This window comes from Hylobates moloch, unplaced genomic scaffold (assembly GCF_009828535.3).
Source record: "Hylobates moloch isolate HMO894 unplaced genomic scaffold, HMol_V3 SCAFFOLD_6, whole genome shotgun sequence".
NCBI lineage: Eukaryota > Metazoa > Chordata > Mammalia > Primates > Hylobatidae > Hylobates > Hylobates moloch.
The window spans coordinates 7,181,849-7,209,540 of NW_026652281.1; the positions used below are offsets into that span (position 1 = coordinate 7,181,849).

At 42.8% G+C, this 27,692-nt stretch overlaps 1 protein-coding gene and 1 long non-coding RNA gene across 4 annotated transcripts in view; one reads left to right on the forward strand and one right to left on the reverse strand.

The window, feature by feature from the left end:
- The window catches only part of CDH13 (cadherin 13), a 1,184,027-nt gene that overhangs the window by 811,281 nt on the left and 345,054 nt on the right, over nt 1-27,692 (reverse strand). The window lies entirely within an intron of this gene.
- The window catches only part of LOC116470771 (uncharacterized), a 36,950-nt gene continuing 9,276 nt past the window's right edge, over nt 19-27,692 (forward strand). Inside the window, exon 1 of the long non-coding RNA XR_004248662.1 lies at nt 19-191. This is a non-coding gene — a long non-coding RNA (uncharacterized LOC116470771). The remainder of the gene's footprint in view (nt 192-27,692) is intronic.

Sequence of the window (27,692 nt, forward strand, 5' to 3'; positions counted from 1 at the left end):
CAGAAACATAAAGATGATGCCATCCTCCTTGAAATGCAGTTTGCATGTTTTTTCTAGGATCATTGCTTTTCTGTAGAACAAGAGGCTATCCATTCCAAAGACGAACTTTGAAAATGCTGAATTCTAGAACGATTGGCAATTGGCTCTCCGACTTCTAGACACAAGAGATTGGGGTTGGAACACAGATAAAGGTAAGTTGTTTCAGGGGGAAGGGAGAGGTTGCAGAGAAAAAAAAATCATGATGTGATCCAGTATATGGATATTTCACCGCAGGGCTGAAATAAGAGAATTGGCTGACAAGAAAAGACCATGGGCTTCAAAAAACCTTGGAGACAAGAAATGACTATTGAGGGGAGTTGGTAAAAAAAAAAAAAAATGGGACTGATGAGAAATTTGCTAAGCAGTTGTTGAACGGAGAGGCGGGGCTGGAGAAAATTTCTATAATTAGATCCCAGGGATTTTAACAAGGGCAGCTTCATTAAGAAACAAAGAGATTAAACTAATATCTAAATGTAAATCACATTGCTTGGTTAAAGAGACACTGGCCAGAATGGGGATGAAAACAAGTCACTTCTGGATAGGTGAGTTAAGCTAGGAGAGCCAGCATTGAGAACAGAAGCAGGCAATACCCTGCACCTTGAATACAGCATGACTGCTGAGATTTCTTCATCCTCTGCACTAATCGAGAAAATTAAAGTCTCCATTGCATCACTGGTCCACACAGCCTCATCTAGGCTCTGGGCCTAGAGAAGGCGGCAGAGAGAAACAAACAAAAAAATTGACATGACTGGATTCCCAGCCTTCAGGCACCACTTTGCTGGTCACTCTTGCCATTGCCTTATCCAGAATAAGTTTATAGGATCCTGATATTCCTGGGACATGTGGCTTCTTCAACTCCCCATCCCTCTCCAGCTCACACTGCCTTGTCAAAGGCAGAACAGCACCTCCACAGTCAGCTAAGATTCAAAATCAGTGATTACTAACACGAAAGGTAATACGATATGCAAACTATATGCTTGCCTGAGGATACCCAAGGATGCAGAACTGTACTTGTGAGTGATGTCAACATAAATATAGGCCCCATAGACAGCCCCATTTCTTGAGGTCTTTTCCTTTTTCAGCTGCTCACATTGCCATGTTCCAGGTATCAGTTGGATACCCATTCAGTCTTCATTCTCTCTCTCCCTCTCCCCTTTGTCTGCTTTGTACATTTTTGAAAGTTGATTTTCTCTGTGTAAGTGCAGGCCTTACGCTATATTTCAATTTCAAATTAACTTAGTAGTTCACTCTTTCATCCTTTAATAAGTTAATTTATTTATCTAATATCCACAGGGCTCACTTAGGTCTTTGGCACTGGAGGTATAAAAAGAAATGAAACAATGGAGGCTTCAAGGAGAGTAGAGTCTCACTTGAAATGTTCTGACCTGATGTCCTCTCTGTCTTTGCCTTTCACCTGCAGAACACCTCCTACCATGTGGGACACAGCAATCTACTGAGTGAGCATCCAGTCTCACTCCTGAATCTGCCCTTCATCACTCGCATTTTTTTTTTTTTTTTTGAGTTGGAGTTTCACTCTGTCTCCCAGGCTGGAGTGCAGTGGTGGGATCTTGGCTCACTGCAACCTCCACCAGCCGAGTTCAAGCAGTTCTCCTGTCTCGGCCTCCAGAGTAGCTGGGATTACAGGTACCCACCAACATGCCCAGCTAATTTTTGTATTTTTGCAGAGATGGGGTTTCACCATGTTGGCCAGGCAGGTCTCAAACTCCTGACCTGAGGTGATCTGCCCACCTCAGCCTCCCAAAGTGCTGGGATTACAAGCGTGAGCCACTGTGCCTGGCCGATTACTCAGTCTATGCACGTTTTCAGCTCTGCTAGAAGCTCCCACGTTCTTGAAGCTCTGCCTCTATAACTCCAGCCTCCAACTTCTCTAGTTCACACTAGGGGTCCCCATACTTATCCGTCCATCTTTCATTGATTTGCCAAGAAAAGAAAACAAAAAACATTCCCTCAAGTTTCCTCACCTCGGATGCCCCCAGTGCATTTCATTTTCTAAAGGCATTTCTTTATATTAAAAAGAACACGTGTGTGCGTGCACACACATACACCATACACATACGTGTGCACACATATACACTACATGCATATGTGCACACACACACCACATATGCATGTACACACACGACCCTGGGTTATATTGCTTTGGTTTTGGCCCAGCTGCCTTGTATTCTCATCAGTCTTCAATGATTGAGGAAGTAGGGTTATCGCTACAAGATGTAAAAACACAGCCATGCTTCAATTGGCAGTGGCAGTATCACATTCTGGCAGGGAGTGCTCTGCTGGGAGGGTAGTGTTCCAGCCAGCTAGCGTAGCAAACAAAGAGACGAGGCACTGTTGACTCATCAGATCATGATGAACACTTCAAAGGGAGAAAGACCTCTCTGTGCTAGATCGAGGTTATCTTTCCAAATCCCAAGAGGCAGAATCACAAAGCAAGAGATGGGGCAACCCAACACAAAACCCTTGAGTCTCTAAGCAATAGCAAAACCCACAGACCCTTGCTGAAGAATGCAGCCATAGGGAATTCCTTGCATGGTCCTTACACTCTTTGCAATTGAACCAGTGACCAGCAACTTAAAAAGAAGCCCTTTAAAGCTGGCTGATTCCTGGCCTGGCGCAGTGGCTCATGCCTGTAATCCTACCACTTTGGGAGGCCAAAGCGGGTATATCACCTGAGGTTAGGAGTTTGAGACCAGCCTGGTCAACATAGTGAAACTCCGTCTCTACTAAAAATCCAAAAATTACCTGAGCATCGTTTTAGGTGCCTGTAATACCAGCTACTGAGGAGGCTGAGGCGGGAGAATCGCTTGAACCTACAAGGAGGAGGTTGCAGTGTGCCAGGATCGTGACACTGTATTCCAGCCTGGGAGACAGATCAAGACTCCATCTCAAAGTCTCAAAAACAAACAAATAAAACAAAACAAAAATTGGCTGATTCATGCCAATGAGGCAGCATATCATAAGATCTCTGCCCAGTAGATGGAAAGATAGCTAATTAATTCAACAGAATCCTTCCTTTCGGGGGAGTTTAAGGGATACAGCAGTAATTGGAACAACCAAAGAAGACAGGGAAGTTGAATCATGAGAATATTGAAGGCCACAGAGGAGGGAGAAATAAAAGCTACTTCTGGGAAAATGGCAAGGTGACCAGTGCTACAGCTGCCCCTCACTGATTCACGTGTCCTCTCCATAAACATGTCCTGAGTAGCCATTTTGTGCCAGGCACTTTCCTGAATGCTTTTTATCCGTGAAAAGTGAATCCCTAACTTCTAATTCCATCAAGATAAGATGGAATAGATGGGATAAGTGTTTCCTCACATGTTTTCTGTCCCCTTTCCATAGACTTAACTCACCGAAACCTGGTGAGTCTGTCCTACACAACTTGAAAGTACCTAACTCATGCAAGTTTAAAGGAACTGGGAAATTTGGAGTTCCAGCTATGATAGAATGAGACATGGTCTCAATTCTTCACCCATTTGCACTATTTGTAAACCTTCATCACCTTGCCATGGTCTGACAGTTGGGTTATCCTTGTGACTTGGTTTGACCAACAGGTACTGTTGGATGTAGTTGAAGCAAAGGCTTGAGATGTGTTTGTGTGGTTGGGCTTGTCTCTTTCATTTATGCTATCCCTAGAAAAATAAGAGACACAGGAAGAAGACCTTAGCCCAACCAATAGTCTAGCGTTAAACCCAGCAGAGGCCCAGCTTAGAGCAGCCACATTCCAGATAACACTCCGGTGTGTACACCAGAAATAAATGCTTGTTGTGGTAAAGGACTGAAATTTTGCAGTTTTTTTGACCCAGAGGGCAATAAGAAATCTGAGAGAAAGCTAGAGATTCTGAAAAAGGGCTTTTGTGACAATGGCTTTTATATACACAGTGTGCATGGTAGGTATTTGATGAGCATTTTAAACAAAGCAGCTCGGTTTTGATTGCATCAAATGTCAAAGGTTTGTCACTGACCTCAACATAAGCCAGTTCTGGGGCTCACTCTGCTTGCCAGGTGTTACTCAGCCTCAGATATACCAATATGAAAATTCACAGCATCCTAGGGACGGTATTAATCTCTACAGAGTGCCTGGCTGAACTTGCAGGCACAGATTGTATTTACACATTGTCTTACTTTGTCCCACAACATCTCTACAATAAGTGCAAGAGTATTACTGTATTAGGCCATTCTTACATCACTATATAGAAGTATGTGAGACTGGGTAGTTTATAAAGAAGAGAGGTTTAATTGGCTCATGGTTCTGCAGGCTTTACAGGAAGCGTGATGCCAATGTCTGCTCTCCTTGTGGGGAGGCTTCGGGAAGCTTCCAGTCATGGTGGAAGGTGAAAGGGAAGCAGGCACAACACATGGCCAGAGCAGGTACAAGACAGAGCAAAGGGGGAGGTGCTATGTTCTTTTAAATGGCCAGATCTCATAAGAACTCACTCACTATCATGAGGACGGTACCAAGAAGATGGTAGTAAACCATTCAGGAGAAATCTGCCCCCATGATCCAGTCACCTCCCACCATGCCCCACCTCCAATGCTGGGGAATGCAATTCAACATGAAATTTGGATGGAGACAAATATCCAAATCATGTCAATTACCAAAATTTCAGAAAGAAGAGGCCAAGGTTCAGAGAGGGTGAGGGTCCTGCCCAAGATCTCGCATATGGGAAGTGGCAAAAGTGATCTTAAACCCAGATCTGACGATCTCTAAAACCACGCACTTATCTCTGTAGGGCCTGAGTGAGAATTTATCTGTAAGAGAAAAGAGGAGGAAAGCCACAAATATGTCTAATGAATACAGTTGTCATCAAAGCCTCATTTATTACCTTCACTGAAACCATCAGATTCTACATTCGATGGTACTTTATTTTCCTCCAAAAGTAACTACCACATTTTACTTACTTCAAGATCTCTGAGCAGAGTTCTGCTTTCCCTACAGAATAGGATGAATCAGCCCTCTAATTTCTTTTTGCTATAATAGAGATGGCTTTCAACTCCCCCTCCTTTAGATTCAAAAGAAGTTCTCCTAAGGTCTCAGAGATACTGACACTACAGTTCCCTGGACACCTGTGCATCCTGAAGAAGTCAAAATACATTAGGATTAAAGAGCTCATATTTTATTTCTGTAAGAATTCCTTTTCAACACTTATGAGAAATACAGCAACTACTATTACTTACTGACCTTATTCAACAGGTCTTGAATTTGACATTCCCAGTCTCAGTAAGTTAATGATCCATGCATGCTGTCCTGCTCATCACTGAGACAGGGGATGGGCACAAAAAGGAGACGGCATGACGACACAGGTGTTCTGGCTTTGCAAGCAGTAATATTGCAGATGCTGGAGAGTTGTGACAATTTCACTGTAAATCCCAGGGTAAAAGCAGTGATGATAACATTAGCTAATAGTTATGAAGCACATAGTGTGTTCCAAGCTCTGGGTAAAGTGCTTTATACACACATAGGATAGTATGTGTGTATAAAGCATACTATCCAGAAAAGTAGATTTTGACTGAATTGCCTAAGTTTAAATATCAGCTCTTTTCCATTTAGTTGTGCAAGCCTTAGCAAGTTATGTAACCTCTTGATGCCTCAATCTTTCCATCTATAAAGTGGGAATCATAGTTGAACCTTCTTCAGACAGTTGTTATAAACAAATGATCTAATAGATGAGTTGAAATGGTGACTGGCATGTAGCAAGTTGAAAATGAATGTTAACTGTTATCATTATCACACTTGATAATTTCAATAAATTTAGGAAAAATGTGTCATTACCACCCTTATTTTATAGCTAAGAAATCTGAGGTTCTGAGAAATTGAGTATCTTATTCAAGACCACTCAGATGATAAGTAGCAGAGCCAGAATTTAAAGTAATTCCTGCCAGATTTGGAGGTACACTGTATTAAACACATTAAAACAAGCAATTCAACTCCTGATAGCACAACACATTTCCAATGTGAAGACACAGGTGAATGATATTTCAAGTCTGGGGTGGTTCCGGGAATTTTGTTCAACAAAGCAGTGTGGTTTTCAAATTAGGCTGGCTAATTCAATTGCAAGGGAAAGAAGGATTTAGAGTTTAATCCAGGTTCCTTGCTCTTCCTTTCAAGCCCTTTCCTTGAAATCCAAATTTAGAACATTTGGGGTGTGTTTAAGGGCCTCCCATGTGATTCAGATGACCTGCCAGGTTTAGAAACCTGCTGGGACTTTTGAATTTATACAACTGTCTGAGATGGAAGGTCTTGTGGGCTGCCTAGTCCAGCTTCCCACCCATGGCAGGAAGTCCTTGTATGTACGGCAGATATGCCTCCAGCGACCCACTCTATTAGGTGTCTGCAGGAAAAGCCCTCTTTATATGAAATTATTCCTGCTTCCTAGAAGCTTCTACCCATTTTTCCTTCTGCTGAAAGGTCCATGAACAAATCCATTTCCCCCTTACAGTCAGTCACAGACGCTGGTGGAATATCATATGAAGTGGACTAGGGAAGACTAATTCGGAGAGACACACACACAGTAACAGGCATATATATTTGTGTCCATTGTTCATGGTATGCACAATCTCTCTGATATATACACCCCTGAACTGTTCCCAAATCTCTAGGCAATTAACTGTCAATTTATGTCAAGTGTGACATCATCTTACAGCAGTCCTGTCTTACAGATTCCTCTGTTGTTTCTAAAACATCTCATTTTCCTCCCACATTCTCTTCTGGGTGCCAAGGAGTTTGCATTGCCTGATTGCTCCCTTACTGGCAGTTGTGAATGCTCTGTCTTCCCGGAATCCAGGGAACTCAAAGGAAGTGGGCTTCACCATCAGGTCTTGACTCTTCAACCCTCCAAACTCAGACCATAACATGTAAGTTCAGATCTCCTGAGGAGCAAACGCAAGTTAAGACTGAAGACCAATTATTTTATTAGGGGAAACACCTGGGTGAGAAAAAAATGGGGAGGAAGCTGGGAGGAGCGGGGAGAGCTATCAGACTGAGATGAAAATCTGACCTTGAGGGAAGGAGAGAGGAAAGGAAGGCTAAGTAAAAAGTGTTCTGGACTTCTCTGCAGTCTAAGGAAGGTCCTGCAAGGCCATATGGAAGCCCTGGAGCCAAGATCAGCTGTTGAATGAGTTCCAACATTCCCAGAAACAGATTTGCCTTAGCATCCCTCCCTTGCTGAAGTCTTTGGTGAGGAAAGATAATAAAAAGCATAGCCTCAGCCCAAATGCTGTCATGGGCTTCAGAGTGCAGCATCTGGGGTCACATGTCAGTCATGTTCCCTGTGGTGGAGGCTCTGGAAGGCATATTCTCACGGCCGCCATGCTTAGCAAAGAAACAACTATGATTTAAAGGAGTATCCCTTTCACTCAGGTTTGTGGGGGTATCCATCGAAGCTGTTTTATTTACTTCTTCTCACTGAAAGTCGACAGAAAGACTCTTCATTCTTCAATAAATATTGGGAAACGGAGGGAATATTAGGGCCATTTGTAGAAGGAAGTTCATCAGAACAAGGAACAGAATTAGTTATAGAATTGTGATGAGTTTACTTGTATTTGTGTGAAGTGCAGCCCCAAGGAGACCACCTGCGACTACTAGGTTGGTGCAAGAGTAATGGTGGTTTTTGTCATTACTTTCAATGGCAAATAGTTGGGGGGATAAGAACAGATTTCTTTGGGGATATAAGACTGGCCTGAAAGTCAGGAAAAGCCTTCTGCATAGAATTGGCAGTTGAAGCCATGGAAATTCAGCTTTGAACATGGAGGAAGAGTCCCTAAGCCAAGGGACACAGGAAAAAGGCAAAAAAGCAGATTCTCCACTATGGCTTTGCTGACACTTTAGACTTTTTAGGACTTCGGAGCTCCAGAATTGTATGATAATAAATTTGCGGTATTTTAAGTTTGGGGTAATTTTTTAATACAGCAATAGGAACCTAACACAGTTCTAAAAGCAGAATATTGGAAAATGTCAACTTGTAGATATTATTGGCCTAAATAACATCTTATTAAGATAATTATTATTTATAAAATAAGAAAAAATCCTTATTTTACAGAGCTTGTGTAATTGGTTTATATGAATTAATTCATTTACCTTCCTACAAAGCATTATTATCCCCATTTTATAGTTGGGTAAACTGAGATTAATTTTTTTCTAATAAATTGCCTAAGATCATACACTTATTAGCTAATAAGTGCTAAAACTAGAAGTTGATTCAGGGAAATATGGCTTCATACACCATGCTCTTAAACAGAATGCTATACTTCCTGTTCCAGAATAGTCCAATGGCAAGCAACAGCATTCAGACAGCAAGGTTAAGAGGAGGGAATGAATGTTTTGCCATGGACACCTATTTCAAGGCTGGGGTAGGAAAGGAGGAAAGTCAACGGTGTTGGAAGCTACAGAGATTGAGAAGCATACACTGTGAATGGTCATTAGGAAGCCACTGGTAGCTGTTGAAGGGCTTAAGGGAGAAAATTGGGTAGAACATTCAAAAAGGAAAGCACAGTGTTGCAGCAAAGGCTGAACGCGAGCATCCCATGTGGGGAGATGCATAGAAACATAAAAGCACTTGCAAGAAAGGTAGAAAACGAATTTTTATTTTATTTTATGGTGTTTTTCGTGAATTTCTTTTTTGACCTAAAGAAGGAAGAACACCTGAAGAAGATAGAGAAGAAAGAACCAAATGCTGGAACAGGCTCCTTGCATGGACCAGCAGGGGAAGACTGGCTTAAACGGTTAAGCCCTAGCAAGAAAAGACTCTTTCCCCCAGGAGGAGAGCAGAGGTGGTAAAATTGCTGTGGCAGGTGGAGAATGATCGGACATTCACAAAGAGCTGACTTGATTTACCACATCACCCTCCAAGGAGGGGGCCAGGAAGAGGGCTTCAAGACTGGAGAGCCACGGTGAGACAGAAGGATTTGAGATTGTACTGCAGTGTGTGAGCTGGAGACCTGGGGAAAGGTGAATTGAGCATTCTTGAGGGAATGCATTTATCAGGACACAAACTTTATTCACACAGGCTGATAATTAATTTAGTTTTGAAATATGCTGGTGAAAGGGAAAGTGGAAGTTTATTACTATTTCCCTCCTTTTGAATAATTTTTAAATGACTAAGTGAAAGTTCACAAACAGCTCAATGGAAAATATTCCCATAGAAATGGAGCCCTTTTGGAAACCACCTAGGATGGAAATTTGTATATATGCAGGCCAATTGCAGGAGGCTGGGCTCCTGAGGCACCTGAGCTCCCTTTGCGCTGAAATGGCAAAATTTAGGGGGATGAGAAAAAAGCAGCAGCATGTTTTGTCCTGGAGCACTAATTACAAAGCACCAGAAGGGTTTCAAGACACTTAATTAACAACGGGAGCAGCCAGTAAGAACTTCCTGACGTAGACACTTTAATAAATCATTGTTTCCTTGTGGCTCTCATGAACGCTCAGTCATGAAACAAACAGATATTTTCTTGACTATGTTGTAAAATGAGGACCAGAGAAGACAAGGAGGTTCTTGGGGACAAAGGCAACCCCAAAAGGATACAGTTCACAGTTTGAGGCTCTGACTCTGTATATGGTAGTTTGCTTGAAAAAGTCACCAAAATCTTTAAATTCTGTTTCTTCTCTTGGAGAATATGGAGACCATAACCTATCTTCCTAGATTGTTGGGATGACTGAAAGAGATGTTTGACTTAAGAGCTCCGCACCGTGTTACCATGAAATGAGCCCTCAAAAAATTACATTTGCATTAGTTTTAAAGTACATTATTCGGTCCTCTAAAACTTACAGTACTGTGTTGTGTTTAATCATCTTCAATGCACCACCTTGCGTACAGCACTGGATAGATACAAACCAGGCTGGAGAGCTTCTGTTTACCCAGCTCCTCCCTTCACCACCTTTCTTTGGTCCCTGGAGTTTGGTCTTTAGGAACCCAGCCAAAGCACTCTGTGACTCTCTGGTTTTGACCAACAGACAAAACTCATTACAGAGTGAAGGCAGGGAGAAAAGGAATCAGGTGTTTATCCTTGCTTCTTCCCTGCTGGGTCACTGAGGGCTGGCTGTATCTCTCAAAGGAAGGTCTCAGACATGTCAGGTGGCCTTCTGCACACACGCCTCACTGTCTCCAGTTCAGAGAGGGCTCCCTCCTCTCCTCTTATCCCTTCAGTCCAGGGCAGATAACTGTCCCTGCCATCACTAGCCCCTGGGGGCGGTGCCACCCCTTGTGGTTTCCCTGTACTTCACCTATGCATTTATAAACTGCCCCTTTATAAAATATTCCATAAATGATTAAATTTGAGGGTGTCATCTATTGGCTGCTGCAAATCTTACTTAAACATGACCCAAGGAAGTGGCCCCAAACAATGCTAGTATTCCAAGATTTCCTAAAATGGTCTCCAAAGTCCAGTTTTTTCTAGTGACTGTGCCACACTTCCGCCTGCCAATTTTAGCGATGATCTGTTCTGATCTTATTGTTTTCCTCTTTCAAAAAAGCAAGGCAGGAAAAGGCTCACCACATACTCCTTGTTGGTCTGTGTATTGGTCTGTTCTCATCCTGCTCATAAAGACATACCTAAGACTGGGTAATTTATAAAGGAAAGAAGTTTAATTGACTCAATTCTGCACGGCTTGGGAAGCCTCAGGAACCTATGATTGTGGTGGAAGGGGAAGCAAACACATCCTTTTTCACATGGCAGCATCAAGGAGAAGCGCTGAGCAAAACGGGGAAATGCCCCTTATAAAACCATCAGATCTCATGAAAATTCACTATCATGAAAACAGCATGAGGGTAACCACCCCCATGATCCAATCATCTCCCCCCACATCCCTCCCACCACATGTAGGGATTATAGGAACTATAATTCAAGATGAAATTTGGATGAGGACATAGCCAAATCATATCACTCTGCCCCTACTCTCCAAAATCCCATGTCCTCACACTTCAAAAGACAATTCTGCCCTCGCAAAAGTCCCCAACAGTCATAACTAAGTCCAGCATTAACTGAAAACTCCAAGTCCATAGTCTCATTTGAGACAAGGCCTACAAGCCTGTAAAATCAAAAGCAAGTTAGATACTTCCCAGACACAATGGGGATACAGGCATTGGATAAATACACCTGTTCCAAATGGGAGAAATTGGCCAAAACAAAAGAGCTACAGGCCCCATGCAAGTCTAGAATCCAACAGGGCAGTCATTAAACCTTAAAGTTCAAAAATAATCCCCTTTGACTTCATGTCTCACATCTAGGGAATGATGATGCAAGAGGTGGGCTCCCATGATCTTTGGCAGCTCTGCCCCTGTGGCTTTGCAGGGTACAACCCCCCTCCCAGCTGCTTTCATGGCTGGCATTGAGTGTCTGTGGCTTTTCCAGGTGCATGGTGCAAGCTGTCGGTGGAGCTACCATTTTGGGGTATGCAGGATGGTGACCCTCTTCTCGCAGCTCCACTAGGCAGTGCCCCAGTGGGGACTCTGTGTGGGGGCTCCAACCCTGTATTTCCCTTCTGCACTGCTCTAGCAGAGGTTCTCCATGACTGCTCTGTCCCTGCAGCGAACTTCTGCCTGGACATCACGTGTTTCCATACATCCTCCGAAATCTAGGCAGAGGTTCCCAAACCTCAATTATTGACTTCTGTGTACCTGTAGGCTCAACACTATGTGGTCGCTGCCAAGGCTTGGGGCTTGCACCCACCAAAGCCACAACCTGAGCTATACCTTGTCCTCTTTTAGCTATGGCTGTAGTGGCTGGGACGCAGGGCACCAAGTTCCCATGCTGCACAAAGCATGGGAGCCTTGGGCCTGGCCCACAAAGCCATTTTTTCCTGCTACGCCTCCAGGCCTGTAATGGGAGGGGCTGCCATGAAGACCCCTGACATGCCCTGGAGACATTTTCCCTATGGTCTTGGTGATTAATATTTTGCTCCTCATTACTGATGCAAATTTCTGCAACAGGCTTGAATTTCTCCCCATAAAATGGGTTTTTCTTTTCTATTGCATTGTCAGGCTGCAAATTTTCTGAACTTTTAGGTTCTGCTTCTCTTTTAAACATGAGTTCCAATTCCAAACCAGGTCTTTAGGAACACCTAAAACTGAATACTTTTAACAGCACCCAAGCCACCTCTAGAAGGCTTTGCTGCTTGGAGATTTATTCTGCCAGATACCCTAAATCATCTCTCTCCAGTTCAAAGTTCCACAGATCTCTAGGGCAGGGGAAAATGCCACCAGTCCCTTTGCTAAACCATAACGACAGTCACCTTTGCTCCAGTTTCCAACAAGTTCCTCATCTTCATTTGAGACCACCTCAACCTGGACTTCATTGTCCATATCACTATCAGCATTTTGGTCAAAGACATTCAATAGGTCTCTAGGAAGTTCTAAACTCCCACACCTTCCTGTCTTCTGAGCATTCCAGGTCTCTAGGAATTTCCAAAATTTCCCACATTTTCCTGTCTTCTTCTGAGCCCTCCAAACTGTTCCCACCTCTGCCTGTAACCCAGTTCCAAAGTCACTTCCACATTTTCGGGTATCTTTATAGGAGCACCCCGCTCCCTCAGTACCAATTTGCTGTATTATTCCATTTTCATGCTTCTAGTAAACACATACCTGAGACTGGGTAATTTATAAAGGAAAGAGGTTCAATTGACTCACAGTTCTGCAGGTCTGGGAGTTCTCAGGAAATTTACAATCATGGTGGATGGGGAAACAAATATGTCCTTCTTCACATGGTGTCAGCAAGGAGAAGTGCCAAGCAAAAGGGGGAAAAGCCCCATATAAAACCATCACATCTCATGAGAACTCACTCATAATTAAATTACCTCCCACGGGGTTCCTCCCATTACACGTGGGGATTATGGGAACTACAACTCAGGATGAGATTTGGGTGGGGACACAGCCAAACCATATCAGTCTGCATGTGGGTGAATTAATGCTGATGGTAAAATGACTACTAAGCTTCTGGTTAATACCCTGGCCCTCACTGTGCCTCCCAGGACTGAGGGCTGGCTGCCTTACTTATGCCAGTGTTGTCCAGCTCTGCAGCCCACAAAGGACATTGGGTCCATGCTGGAACTCTCTAGCAATCCCAGAGAGAGCAGGGCCAAGGGCAATTCAAAATGGAGCTCAATTTTGGGAACTTAGGAGCCACAATGGTGTGGAGGCCTTTAGCATAAATTTGTAAAGTGTATACCAGAGGTATATTTAGTTGTTTTAAAAATTATATAAGAGGAAATATATAGCTTTTGTTTTCCTTTTCCTGGCACCATTTGTTGGGGGTGATTAGACTGTGTATAATAGACAGGACTAAGCCAGACTGATGGCCCAAGTGTTCCAGGCCCTCTCCTCAGAACAAGCCAGTGTCTTTTGGCAACTGGAGAAGATGTCATAATCCCCTTCCTGCAACTCACCAAATGCAGCCTGGCCTGAGCAACAGAAATTCCAACTCCAAGTACCACCTGGCTAGCTAGCTGAGTTCCAGGCAGAATAATTTGTTCACAAATCAAACTCTTGCTTAGTGCATTTTTGTGCTCAGCACTGTGCTTGGTTTTGGGACTAAAAGAACCTCAACAGCCCTATTTGGGAGTCAGAACCCCTCAGTGCCAATCTCACCTACATTCTCCACCAATTGCACATCTGCAAGCAAGTCTCAATCTCCTCCTGCCTCAGTTTCTACAGTTGTAAAATGGGTATCTGGGGTTGTCTTGAGGCATATTTTATCTAATGCACACGGAGCACTTAGCACAGGGACAGAGTAAATGACCAACAATTATTATTTTAATCCATGATGAGGATAACTGGAAAAGCATCTGAGATGCATTTTTGCCTGGAGCTCGAGTACAGTGAAGAAAACGGACATAGGTATCCACTGTTACAGTTGAGTGAGATACATTCTCTAATAAAGGTAGGAAGAGGGAGGCACAGGACCCCAAGGAAGAAGAATCGGCCCCCACCTAGGCAAGTCAAAGAAGGCTTCAGAGGCCCAGGAAGCGGAGCTGGTGTTTGTTAACTTCTTCAGAGCCCCAGCCCTTCAAAAGCCCAGGCCCCCTGGTGTACCTACTCTGGAGTTCCTGTCTAATGAAGAGTCTTTGACTGTCTCCTGAGTCACCTCCTTTTTAACTCTCCACAAGTCTTATCTTGAAAAATACTTTTCTTGTCTCCCTCGTCAATGCCTTTGCATTTCTTCTTTGCTTTGTTACTGGCCTTCTGACCAGGGGCTTTCATCTCTTCGCAACACAGAATCCTTACTGTGCTGTTTTCCATCGTTTATGCAATCCCTGTTATTCTCTCCCTTCGTGCATTATTTAGTCCCGGAAAGTGCTGGGGGAGAGAGCTTGGAGGAGAGACGTCAGTAAAATAAGTTGTATTCAACTGCATTATGCTGTGAAAAGCCCTAAAAGGAAACCCCCATTTTTCAGGGATGGGGTATAGACAAGGGGAGTGATTAAGGAGGGGAAGATCTCCTTGAAAATAATATATAAAGTCCTTTGTATGTAAATATGTGAAAACTGATTGCAATACATTATTCTCCAGATAGAAGAGCAAGGTCAGCAATGGATCCTGTATATTACAAGAAAAATCTGATTTTCTCTCTTCTGAGTTGAGGACTGTAAGAAACCGTAATTGTTATTATAATTATTGTGCTGATGAAAACAGTATCATTATGATGATTGTTTGTTGGCTGCCAACTCTATACCATTCACTGTATTAGGAGCTTTACATGCATGATCTCATGTAGGCCACATGGTTGTCCTAAGAGGCAGGTAGTATTATGGTCCCTGTCATAGGGAGGAGGATGCCGAGGATCAGAGAGGTTAAGAGCATGCCTAGGGTCACACGGCAGCTGTGGAACTGTGACTGACACCCAGGCCTGACTACGACTGTGACCCCACACTGCCTGCCACTGTCTGGGGCTCTCTCTTCCATGGAGTCCACGCAGCCCTGTGTCGTCACGAAGAGCACTGGTTTTGTCTCCACTTACTCTCCATGCAGCCCCTTGGGAGCCTCATCTCTGGTTTCCTAATGATTTGTGCATCCTCTCCCAAAGACCAGACCATCCAACCACAGCAGCCAGGGCCCCAAGGCCACCCCTCATCTCACCTCAACCACCTTACTGTATTGGAAGGAATTCTGACTCTTTATTTAAGACTTGTTTATGCTTTATACCCATTGGACTGAAAGAAATCAGAAAGATGAGTAGGGCCAAGTGATGCTGGGGGTGTGGAGATGTGAGGACTTCATGTGCAGCTATCAGAAATAAGGGCCTGGACAGCCATTCTGAGACTGAGCCATCGCCACTACAGTCAAAGTCAGTCTGGGAGTAGTTTATGTGTGGGTTTCCTGTGGCTGCTGTAACAAATCCTCAGGAACTTAATGGCTTAAAGCAACACAAATATACTATTTTACAGTCCTGGAGGTCAAAAGTCTGACAGAGAGACTCTTGAAGGCTTTAGGGACAAATCTGCTTCCTTTTCTTTTACATCTTCTACATGCTGCCCACTTTCCTTGACTCCTGGCGCCTTCCTCTATCTTCAAAGACGCAATAGAGCATCTTTAAATCTCTCTCCAACTCTGGATCTTCTGCCTCCTCTTTTTTCTTATAAGGACCCTGTGATTATACTGGGCCCACTTAGATAGTCCAAGATAATCTCTCAATCTCAAAAATTTTAATCTAAGTACATCTGCAAAGTCCCTTTTGCCACCCAAGGTCACATATTTGCAGTTTACGGGGATTAGAATGTGGATATCCTTAGGGTCATGATTCTGCCTGTCATACCTGTGATCCAGAAATTCCATTCCTGGGCATATATAAGCCAAGGAACCTCTCACACTCATCTGCAAGTGAATCGTAAAGGGTATTGCTGCAGTTATTCAGGGTGTTGGGAACCAGAGACAATGTGGGCATTCTACATGAAGACAACGGAAAAGTGAAGGATGTGGAAGATGCAAGGACACACAGTGAACGGAAGTAACAGCCTAGATGTTTACACCCTGACATGAATGCATCTTAGAAAGAATGCTTAGGCCGGGCATGGTGGCTCACACCTGTAACCCTAGCACTTTGTGAGGCCGAGGTGGGCGGATCACTTGAGGTCAAGAGTTCAAAACCAGCCTGGCCAACGTGGTGAAACCCTGTCTCTACTAAAAATACAAAAACAAACAAACAAAAAACTTAGCTGGGCATGGTGGTGGGAGCCTGTAATCCCAGGGATTACTTGGGAGGCTGAGGCAGCAGAATCGCTTGGACCGGGGAGGCAGAGGTTGCAGTGAGCTATCACACCATTGCACTCCAGCCTGGGCAACAGTGGGTAACTCTGTCTCAAAAACAAAAAACAAAAATGCTTAGAGAGGGAAAGCAAAAAATAAGGTGTGTGAGTATGTGACATAGGATCATTTACATCAATGAAACAGCTAAGTACAAAATTGCAACATGCACTTTGTATGAATACTGTATAAGCAAAAAGACATATTTCTGCACTTTGCCAACAGCTGCCTAGGAGACTGGAAAAGGAAACGTCATAGGATAGAGGAATAAAAAGGAATAAAAATAAGCCTTGTTCAAATATCATCCCTTCAGTGAAGCCATCCTTGACCCGCTGAAGCCTCCAGGTGCAGGAGCACAGTTCAGTGGGGGCAGGTCTTTAACAGGATTCTTGCACACTGTCTTGTGTTGGTTTGTTTACATTTCTAGCTTTACCGTGAGCTCCTTGAAAGCAGGGACTACATGTTGTTTCCCTTTGTATCTTTCAAGAGCAGCACAATGCCTGCCTCACAGTAGGTGCCTAATATGTGTTTTGTTAAATTGAACAGTGAACAGTGGGAAAACAAGACATCTGGAGCGGGTGTCTCATATGAGCTGACACTTAGAAAAATTTCTAAGGACACCCAAATGGGCTTTAAAGCTATGTTTGGAACAGAAAGTTGAATCGTAAAGGCTGGTTCTTGCAGGTGAGCAAAGGAGAAGGATGGCAAAGAGGAGGGATGCAGACCTTCTGAGCATCTGTTCTGCTTCTAACTTCTCCAGACAAAATGCCAAGAAAAAATGAGCATCAGAATGAAAATGCACAGTGAAGACTGGTAGAGGGGAAAAGAAACCCCAAGTTGGGGAAAGAGATTGCAAGACAGCATTTAATTGTTCTAAATAAATCCAATCCAGAAGAGTGGCAGAAATGCTGAGACAGCGGATAGAAAATATCTCCAAATATTGCAAAAGGTAGCAGTAAATTCTGAGATTCTGTAAAGAGACTGACATTGTTCTGGGTCAAGACTCCAGAACAAATCATTAAAGTAATGGTTTTGAACGCTTAAAAAAAAATAAAGTGGTGATTCTTTAGACGCCTACAAGGGTTCGTTAAAATCAAGTTGTGCCTCAGTGACCTGGTTTCCTTCATGGACCTTAAATGGTAGACCTGTAGTAGATGTTTTATACAGATTTCAGCTAAGAGTCTGACAAGCTCTTCCTCAGTGGTTGTAAACACAAGGCTGATTCTTCCTTTGACAACCAGTTCAGTTATGATACCCAAATGGCTTGGATTCATGGAATGGTGCCAATCTACCACACATAATATTAAAAACAGCTACCGTGTATTAAAGGCTTACCACGTGACAGGCACTATCCTTGGCAATTCACATGGAGTTACACATTTTCAGTCCCAGCTACCCTAGGATGGAAGTGCTGTTATTACTACACTTCGCATGTGAGGGAAGTGAGGTACTCACAGGTGAAATAACCTCCCCAGGTCCCAAGGCTAGCAAAAACTTGCTCTGGAGACTCAGCTAATGCAGTGTGTTATTCTCCTAAAGAACAGATGACATGCTGGGCTATGTGACTTTCAAAATGGAACTCAGAAATACAAGAGCCTCTGCAGAAATGGAATGAACTAAAGGAAATGTTTTCTCTTGTCTTACCTTTCAATCATTCTCTGCTTCTCACCCAAACACAGCTCTCACACCCAGACTCTCCACTGAATATTATGCTTGGTCTGCCCAGGCCATTTCTCTATAGTAGGTCTCTGTCATAGGGTCCTCCTCAGGGACTGTTTTCCTCCATTCTATTGGTCTATTTCCCACATGGTTTTAACCCCTGGTCCTGCCCTGTGCCTAATCAGTGTCCCCAAATTTCAGTTTTGAGATTTAGCCTCACCCTACACTGCTTCACTTGGGTAGACTCTCTTCTGATAAAAATCCATCTGTGCATATCTGGCACATCTGTGCAAGTTGCTGTGAAATGCAAATAAGCTTATGGCAGGGCCCAGCAATAATGGGATTTCCTGGGCTAGAGAGTTAGTGCTGCAAGTAGCTGAAGAGGCCCCCCCAACAGGTCACCCTCCTCTGAGCAGAGTAATCACTGCAAACAAGGTTACTGGCCATGCAGAATCCATCTCTGCAAGTCTGGGATTCAAAAGATACTTCCCCCCTAAAATAGGATCAGGAAAAGGTGCCATTTAAGGGGCACAGGCAGTTAAGGGGAAACAATCCAACGAACTTTAATGTTTGTGGTTTTTACATTTAATTCTTATCTAAACAGACTTATCTATTTGGTACCATACTACAAGTAGAAAGAAACCATTTGAATTCAAGGTTGAATTTGGTAAGAGTCTATATCAAAACTACATCCAGCCATCTTGTGATTTGATGCACACTAGTTGAACACCTGGTAGAAACAACATGGTGAACTGGATTATGTCCACAGTTTGGAGTCAGAGGTCTGGGTTAGATGCCTATTCTTGGATGCACTTGGTAGAGGGCCATAATCTGTTTGCCCTGCACTTCTTACTTTTAAAAATACAGGTGATGATACACATCTCACACGGTTGTTGAAAACCTATGCTTTGCTGTCCTAGGAGCAGACCCTATAACAAGGATTCAACTGCACGGGGTTTATGTGGAAGGTGATGGGAGCACTACATGAGAAGAAGAGAAGGGGAATGGGAGTAACAGTGAGAATAGGAAATGAGATAAGGTTGGGAAAGCAGCCAACAAAACGGCTGTTATCAAATCAACTATCAATGTGAATAACTAGAACTGAATCTTGCTGGTGAATTACGGAAGCCAGTTTAAAACATAAGACTTAGAGTCATCACATTCAAAGAGTGAGGGAGTTGGGGTATTTATACACCTGCTCCTGCTGGTCTTTGGTTGAGGCCTAGCAGTTCTCAGGATGTGTTTGTTCTCCTGCAACTAAATTAGGCCAGTATGCCCTAGATTGGTAAAAAGAAGGGATATAGGTGGAGCACCTACAGAGTCTGCTATGGATTTTGCAAGCTAGTCTACATGAAAGCCTTTTAAAAATTTCTTTGTACATGCAACAAATATTTTAAATGTGCCTACACTCTGAGTAAGTACTGAGGCACTGGGCATTGGAAGGTAAACAAGTACTCTTGCAATAATTTTAATAAAATTTCAAAGGTAAAACAAGTCATTGTACTCATTATAGTTAATACTAAAGAATGCTCTAATAGGGAAATAATAGAGGGTAAATACAGCACTGGAACTTAATCTATTATACAGATCAAGGAGCTCTGCCTTACACTCAAACAGGTAAGGTTTAAGCTCAGCCCTTAAGAATATGCACTGTTCACAATAGGAAAGACTTGAAACCAACCCAAATGGCCATCAATGATAGACTGGATAAAGAAAATGTGGCACATATACACCAGGGAATACTATGCAGCCATAAAAAAGGATGAGTTCATGTCTTTTGCAGGATCATGGATGAAGCTGGAAACCATCATTCTCAGCAAACTAACACAAGAACAGAAAACCAAATACCACATGTTCTCACTCCTAAGTGGGAGTTGAACAATGAGAACACATGGACACCGGGAGGGGAACAGCACACTGTCAGTGGGTGGGGGTCTAGGGGAGGGACAGCATTAGGGGAAATACCTAATGTAGATGACGGATTGATGGAGGCAGCAAACCACCATAGCATGTGTATACCTATGTAACAAACCTGCATGTTCTACACATGTACCCCAGAACTTAAAATATAATAAACAAGAGAAATACTAAATGGAGTATTGAGAGGTGTAGAAATGGACTTTCTGACAAAATAAGAAAATATGCCATATTAGGAAGAAGTTTCCAGGAGAGAAGAGATTGCCAGTCATCTTGTGTTTGGCTGCGGCAGTCCATTCCCTCACCTGGAAGACTCTTAAAGAACTAAAGAAAAATTTAAAAATATTTTGTGCAGGGACTAGCCTAATGCTTCTCAACCAGGGGTAATTTTATAAGGTCTGGAGACATTTTGATTGTCATAACTAGAGTGGTGCTAGTGGGATCCAGTGGGTAGAGACCAGGGATGCAGCTAACATTCTATAATGTACCCCCTCACAACAAAAGATTACCTAGTTCAAATTGTCAGTATTGCCCAGGTTGAGAAACTATGGGCTAGTCCCATCGTCTTTCCACTATTCCAGACAGAAGGTAGGAAGCTGCTTAAAAAAAAAAAAAAAAAAAAAAAAGAATGTGCAGAAAATAGCCAGAGAAAATGAGGGATTTCCTAAGGCAGGTATTCAGGTAACAGGAAGACCTTGAAGTGGGACAGATCAAGGGTCAGCAAATTATAGCCCTAAGGTAAAATTCAGCCCCACGTCTATTTATATGAATACAGTTCTACTGAAACACAGCCACATTCATTCTTTTATGTATTGTGTATAGGGCCATTAGATATACAGTAGCAGAGTTTACCAGTTATAAGAGAAACTATATCACCTACAAAGCCTACCTGGCTCTTTGCAGGAAAGTTTGCTGGCCTTTGGTTTACACAACGACCTAGATACAGATTCTAACACATTTTTAAATAATTAAAAATGTTTATTATTTCTTTTTTGTTTGAGACAGTCTTATTCTCTTACCCAGGCTGGAGTGCACTGGTGCGAACTTGGCTTACTGCAACTTCTGCCTCCAGGGTTCAAGCGATTCTCCTGCCTCAGCCTTCTTAGTAGCTGGGATTACGATGCCCAGTTAATTTTTGTATATTTTGTAGAGATGGGGTTTTGCCATGTTATCCAGGCTTGTCTTGAACTCTTGAGCTCAAGCAATCCTCCCCACTCAGCCTCCCAAACTGCTGAGATTACAGGCGTGAGCCACTGCACCCAGCCTTATTATTACTTAACGTAGATATATGTAAAAACGCACTGTGAAAGGCTCACAGCCTATTGAGGGGAACAGAGTGTCAAAAATAGTTATAACACCATACAACTGATGCTATAACAAAAGCCTATACCAGGGCTTCTAGAGCTGCCAAGAAGACAATAATTCATCCTGCCTGGGTGGGGCAGGGAGGATGGCTTCACAGAAGGAAAGATGGGTCTTGGAGTCTAAATCCATGTTTTCAGGGTAATGGAGGGAATTACACTCGAGTGTATTAAAAAGTGGGGAGAAATCAAAAAGCATGAAGGGTTCAGGAAAGATTTCAATTTACCTCCTTGTGGCTCCAAGCCACTGGCAGGGCTGTGAGTATGGCTTCTTAGGAGAACTGTCACTTAACCCCCTTCATCCCTACTACCAAATTTTAAAAAAATTCTTATTTCAGGAGTTAGTCAGCAAAAACAGACAGTAACTGGACCACTGGGTCTGAGGTCTTCTTGGAAAATTACACATTTTCTAGATAAAGGATTCAGGACATGAAGGTGGAAGGTGGCAGATTTTAAGCAAAGCAATAAAAGTTGATGTGCTAGGATACTTGAGTATAAAAACTGCATGTTAGGCCTGCAACTGGACAAATAGTGGACAACTGGAGCACAAGAATAAATAAGGGTAGCAACAGATTGTTAGCCTACAGAATAAAAAGAGAACCCATAAAACCATAGTAATAAAACTTTTAAAATTGGAAATAAATTAATAAGTTGGGGGGAGCTTTTCCTTAAAATAGAATGCCAACAAACAAATGTAGAAGGACTCATGCCATTAGAGAATCGCCATTTGGTAACTATAATGGTAAAATTTTTTTTGTTGGGGCAGGAGGGCAAAAATTATCAATGAAGCCTAGAATCAGCAGGTGAAAATATAAAAAGAAACAAGATATTTGCGTAGTCTGGAAATAGCTCCTTCCAAGACCCTTGCTAGTTATAAAGGAAAAAAACCAAGTTTATATAGAAGAAACCTGGCAAACACCACCCTCTGTAAGTGGTCCAAGTTAATGTCATCAGTAATGACACAAAAGCCTGCTACATACTGCCTGATACAAAGCACTGGGAAAGACACAATACTGCCATGATACTCTTACCACAAATGCAACAACTGCTGGAACCAACCGTGAGAGCAGGCTGCGGGGTCTCTGTTCTCCAACCTGACTTTCCAGTGGGCTTACCATCACTCCAGTAGGAGCACGAGTTCAAGGACTTCAGAAGTAAGGCAGGAAAATGCTGTTCCTGTGGGCTTCCCATGCCAAGGGGAAATGGGTACTTCATGCATTTCACTAACACATACAGAGTAATTATCTAGCTTTAGGGACTGCTTACTGGGAAATGTACTAGATGTTGAGGATTCAGGGGGTGCAAATACGAAGCAGGTATGAGCTCAGTCCCCATGAAGCATACACTCTAATGGGGAAGTCAGGTTTAAATAAATCATTATAGAATTTGTTATACAATTCAAGTTGTGATTAGAGCTACAAAGGGAGGGCAGACTATGAGAAAATGTAAGAGGAAACACCTACAATGCAGAGGTAGAGGGGAGTTTGTGAGGACGCGATGGGGTAAAGCCATGGAGATGGCGGTGGCAGAGATTATTTAGGTTTTGAGATAGGAAGTTCCTTGCTTGTACTTTCTTTCCAGCTGTTTCTTTTTTTTTTTTTTTTTGAAACGGAGTCTCGCTCTGTCGCCCAGGCTGGAGTACAGTGGCGCAATCTCTGCTCACTGCAAGCTCCGACTCCCAGGTTCATGCCATTCTCCTGCCTCAGCCTCCCGAGTAGCTGGGACTACAGGCGCCCGCCACCACGCCCGGCTAATTTTTTTTTTTGTATTTTTTAGTAGAGATGGGGTTTCACCGTGGTCTCAATGTCCTGACCTCGTGATCCGCCCGCCTCGGCCTCCCAAAGTGCTGGGATTACAAGCGTGAGCCACCGCGCCAGGCCTCTTTCCAGCTGTTTCTTTAAGCTGGATCTAATCATGGGAGACATCAAACCAAATAACCAACCTATAATCTTAAACTACGTCATGGTCATGAAAGACAGAACAAAGCTGAAGAAATTTTCCAGATTAAAGCAATCTAAGGAGACATGAGACGTGAGGCAATATTAAATCCTGGCTGGATTAGATCCTGGACCAAAATACTTCTTTATGCAATAAAAAAAATTAGTGCGGTCATTGGATAAATCCAAATAAGGTGTGTTGATTAGATAATTTTTAATACTATTAATTTGCTGATTTGATTATTGTTCTGTGATTCTATGAGAGAGAAAAAATATCCTTGTTTTCAGGAAATATCATACTGAAGATGAGGGGAAAAGCGGCATCGAGTCTGCAGTTTTCTCTTGAATAGTTTGCGGAGGGAGGAATCATTAAGTAAACGTGATCATATGTTAACATTTGAAAAATGTGAACTAAAAGTATAAAGGAATTACCTGCATTCTTTTTGCAACTTTCCTGTAAGGCTGAATTCATTTCAAAATAAAAGATTAAAAATGAAAACCCTGTATATTATAGAAGAGAGATTTACAGAACAAAGGCTCTAGAATCAGAGCAATCTGGATTGGAATGTTTGAGCCCAGACTGACTGGCAGTGATGACTTTAAATATGTTATTTAGCATCTCTGAGCCTCAGTTTTCTCATTAATAAAATAGGAAAAATAGGCCGGGCGCGGTGGCTCACGCCTGTAATCCCAGCACTTTGGAAGGCCGAGGTGGGCAGATCACGAGGTCAGGAGATCGTGACCATCCTGGCTAACACGGTGAAACTCCGTCTCTACTAAAAATACAAAAAATAAGCCGGATCTGGTGGCGGGCGCCTGTAGTCCCAGCTACTCGGGAGGCTGAGGCAGCAGAAAGGCATGAACCTGGGAGGCAGAGGTTGCAACGAGCTGAGATCGCGCCACTGCACTCCAGCTTGGGCGATAGAGGGAGACTGTCTCAAACAAACAAACAAACAAACAAATAGGAAAACATAGTATCTACTCAGGTAGATGTAAAGACAATGCAGTTACTATGAAGAACATTTTACACAGGCCTGCACAATGCCTAAGCCTGCCTGCCAGTGTACCTCTGAGGCTGGCCAAGACGCTTGGTCAACTCGTTGACTGATTGGTTGACAGGGATATTTTCATGCCCTGAATAACTCAGCCTTTACATGTGCACTTTTCTCCATTGGGCAGCTATGCTACCAGATTCCAACTTTCTCTTTAAAATACTCCTCCATATGGGTGTGATGTATATAAGGAAGACAACGTAAACCAGTGGGCTAATACTCCACAATAGGTTTTAAAATAAAGTTTACTGGCCGGGAGCAGTGGCTCATGCCTGTAATCCCAGCACTTTGGCAGACCGAGGTGGGCAGATCACTTGAGGTCAGTAGTCTGAGACCAGCCAAGCCAACACAGTGAAACCCCGTCACTACTAAAAATTAAAAAAATAATACTGGGCAGGGCAGGAGAATCCCTTGAACCTGGAAGTAGAGGTTGTAGTGAGCCAAGATCACACCACTGTACTCCAGCCTGAGCGGCAGAGTGAGACTCCATCTCAAAATAAATAAATAAATGAATAAATAAATAAATTATCAGTATTCAATTATAAATGCTAAATAAGTTTGCAATGGAATATTTGAAAAATAAAATTAGAAGAAATGTACATTGATAGTCTTATCCAAAGATTAAATCACAAAAAAAAATACTCCACAGAAAACTTAAACGAGAAAAAAACCACACTAAAAACTTAGCATCTTTGTCTTTTCCAAAGGGGCTCCTTATTCAGCTCCAGCTCAGAAGAGCATTCTCCTTGCTAGCTCAGTTCCCAGGCTCTGGAGAGATCATGTGGGGAGGGAAGAAGCAAAGGATTAGTAAAAAGACAAGGAGTACTTTCTGGTGGGAAAATGGAGGGGTTTGGGCTGGATGTAGAAGTGGGATGAGAGAAACTGCACAGGAAAAGTGAGAAAACGCTATTCCAGCTTAGAGAGTGGATTGGTTTTAACATTTTTGAAGAAAGGGGAGCTACTTTTTATTTACTTTGAAGTCTCAGACTGCTTTGACAGTACTCAGCGATTGCTAAACTTACATCACCTGGTGCTTCCACCGTCCTTCTTAGCTCCCAGCGGGGCGATATTCTTGGAAGACAATCAAGAAGGACTTTTCGCCCCTGCCAGCCATTCCCCTATATCCTCCTCTAATTCACTAAAAGTTAATGCCACCATGTCCTAACCAGGACAGCAATAAGGAAGAAAAAAACCCAGGATCAGTCATTTTAACAGAAATGGATTCAGTAAAATTTGGGTAGGAAATGATATTTTTCCTGTTGGATATATTTCATAACTGTAGGTTATATTTCGCTTTTTAAAACACACAACTTCTAAATTACGCTGGCTACACCTGACCTCTATTAACCCCTGGAAGCTTTACATATATTTTCTCAGCCCCTTCATGAAGAAGTGTTGTAAGTTGGTTTCTTTCTTTTATTTCAAATAAGGAGAATGATGTTGATAAATCTCAACCATTTAAATCCACATGGTGAATGGAAAAAAGCCATGGCCTTTATTAATAAAGAAAGCCCGTGTAGCCCTTATCCAGTGTGGACAATTATCTCCTCTCTCTTTCTCTTTACTTCTCCCTGGAGGTTTAATGGGATAAGCTGCTGTCTGCTTTTTAAGAGGGCTACCTGCTGTCACAGAATCCCCAATTGTTATCACCAAAGTACATAGGTGGTGTTTTGAGATGTCGTGTACTTGATATTTTCCTTTTCAGTCTAGTAAGCCGTTTGGGATCTTTCAAGATAAAACCATTTCATAAATGTAGCTGTATTACAGAGTAAAATGCTTTATAGGGGACTTCAAGGAAATTACATTAGCCTATGCCTCTCTTTTATGGAGCTCCACCGTTTAGATTGTTTTATTAATACAGAGCAGGCCCACTATTGATTTATGAGATCTCAGTGATCTCCACTCCTTTTTCTCTTTGGCCTGTGTTCCTGTTCCAGTGTTTGAGGGTCATACTGTGCAAATCCAGAGTCACGGCATTGTGCACACAAAGCGAGTCAGGAGGTCTCAAAAGCCCGCAGCCCCACCGGGCACTGGTGTTCCCTGTGTGAACAGCGGCGTGTGGGACTCCCACAAAGGAGTCACTAATGTTGCACTGCTGAGTCCAACTGTCAGAGTAGGCTGGGGGTGTCTGTTCTCTGACCTGGCTTTCCAGTGCCCTTGCCATTGCACCCGTAGCATCATCAGTACAAGGGCTTCAGAAGTCAGGGAGGAAAATGCTGTTCCCCTGGGCTTCCCACGCCAAGGGGAAATGGGTACTTCATGCATGTCACTAACACATACAGAGTAATCATCCAGCTTTACGGACTGCTTACTGTGCACTGGGAACTGTAACAGGTGTTGAGGATTTAGGGGGGAATACCAAGCATACATGCGCTCTGTCCCCATGGAGCATACTTCCTAATGGGGAAATCAGGTTTAAGTAAATCATTACAGAATTAGTTATATCATTACAGTTATACAAGGGGAAGACAGACTATGAGAAAATGTAACAGGAAACAGACTCACCTAAAATGTGGAGTTAGAGGGGAGTGTGTGAAGATGTGATATGGTGAAGCCATAGGACGTAGGGGACAGGGGTCATGTAAGAGGTATTGAGAAAGAACATTCCTTGCTGGTACTTTCTTTCCAGTTATTTCTTTTCTTTTCTTTGAGACAGTTTCACTCTTGTTGCCCAGGCTGGAGTGCAATGGTGCATTCTTGGTTCACCACAACCTCTGCCTCTCAGGTTCAAGCGATTCTCCTGCCTTGGCCTCCCTAGTAGCTGGGATTACAGGTACCCACCACCACACATGGCAAATTTTTTTGTATTTTTAGTAGAGATGGGGTTTCACCATGTTGGCCAGGCTGGTCTTGAACGCCTGACCTCAAGTGATCTGCCCGCCTCAGCTTCCCAAAATGCTGGCATTACAGGTGTGAGCCACTGCACCCGGCCTATTTCTTTAACATCATACATGTTGGTTACAGGGATAAAGACTGGGAAGTTTTAGGTGTTACTAGAAAAATATACAAATGATCATTTGTTAATTACAAATAACTTTTACAAAGGAAAGAAAAATAATTCCACATTTTCCTAAATTATTATTTTGCTTATATATCATTTCCCTAATGTAATTTTTTTAAAGATATGTGTCTTGGGTTCTAGGTCATTAGTGACCATTAGTAAATGAAATTATTAGAAGTTTAAGTTTGTTTCTATTTCCCATGTCCTGCATTTCACAGCGAATCAAGCTCACTACTGTTACAAGATACTGACACCTTGAGATCTGAAAAACCAAAAAATTTAATGAAACAATCAATTTTCAGAAATGAAATGCGGACAGAAGAATCGTCACTGGGTGTGTTGCTTGGCCTTCACGACTGCCTTGCCTTGGCCAAGGGTTCAGAGTTTCACCTGCATCTCTGTCAGATTCTCTTCTAGATCTTCCTACCCCCACTGCCTTCTGTCTTCAGCCTTATGAGTTGCATGCATCCTACCCCTTC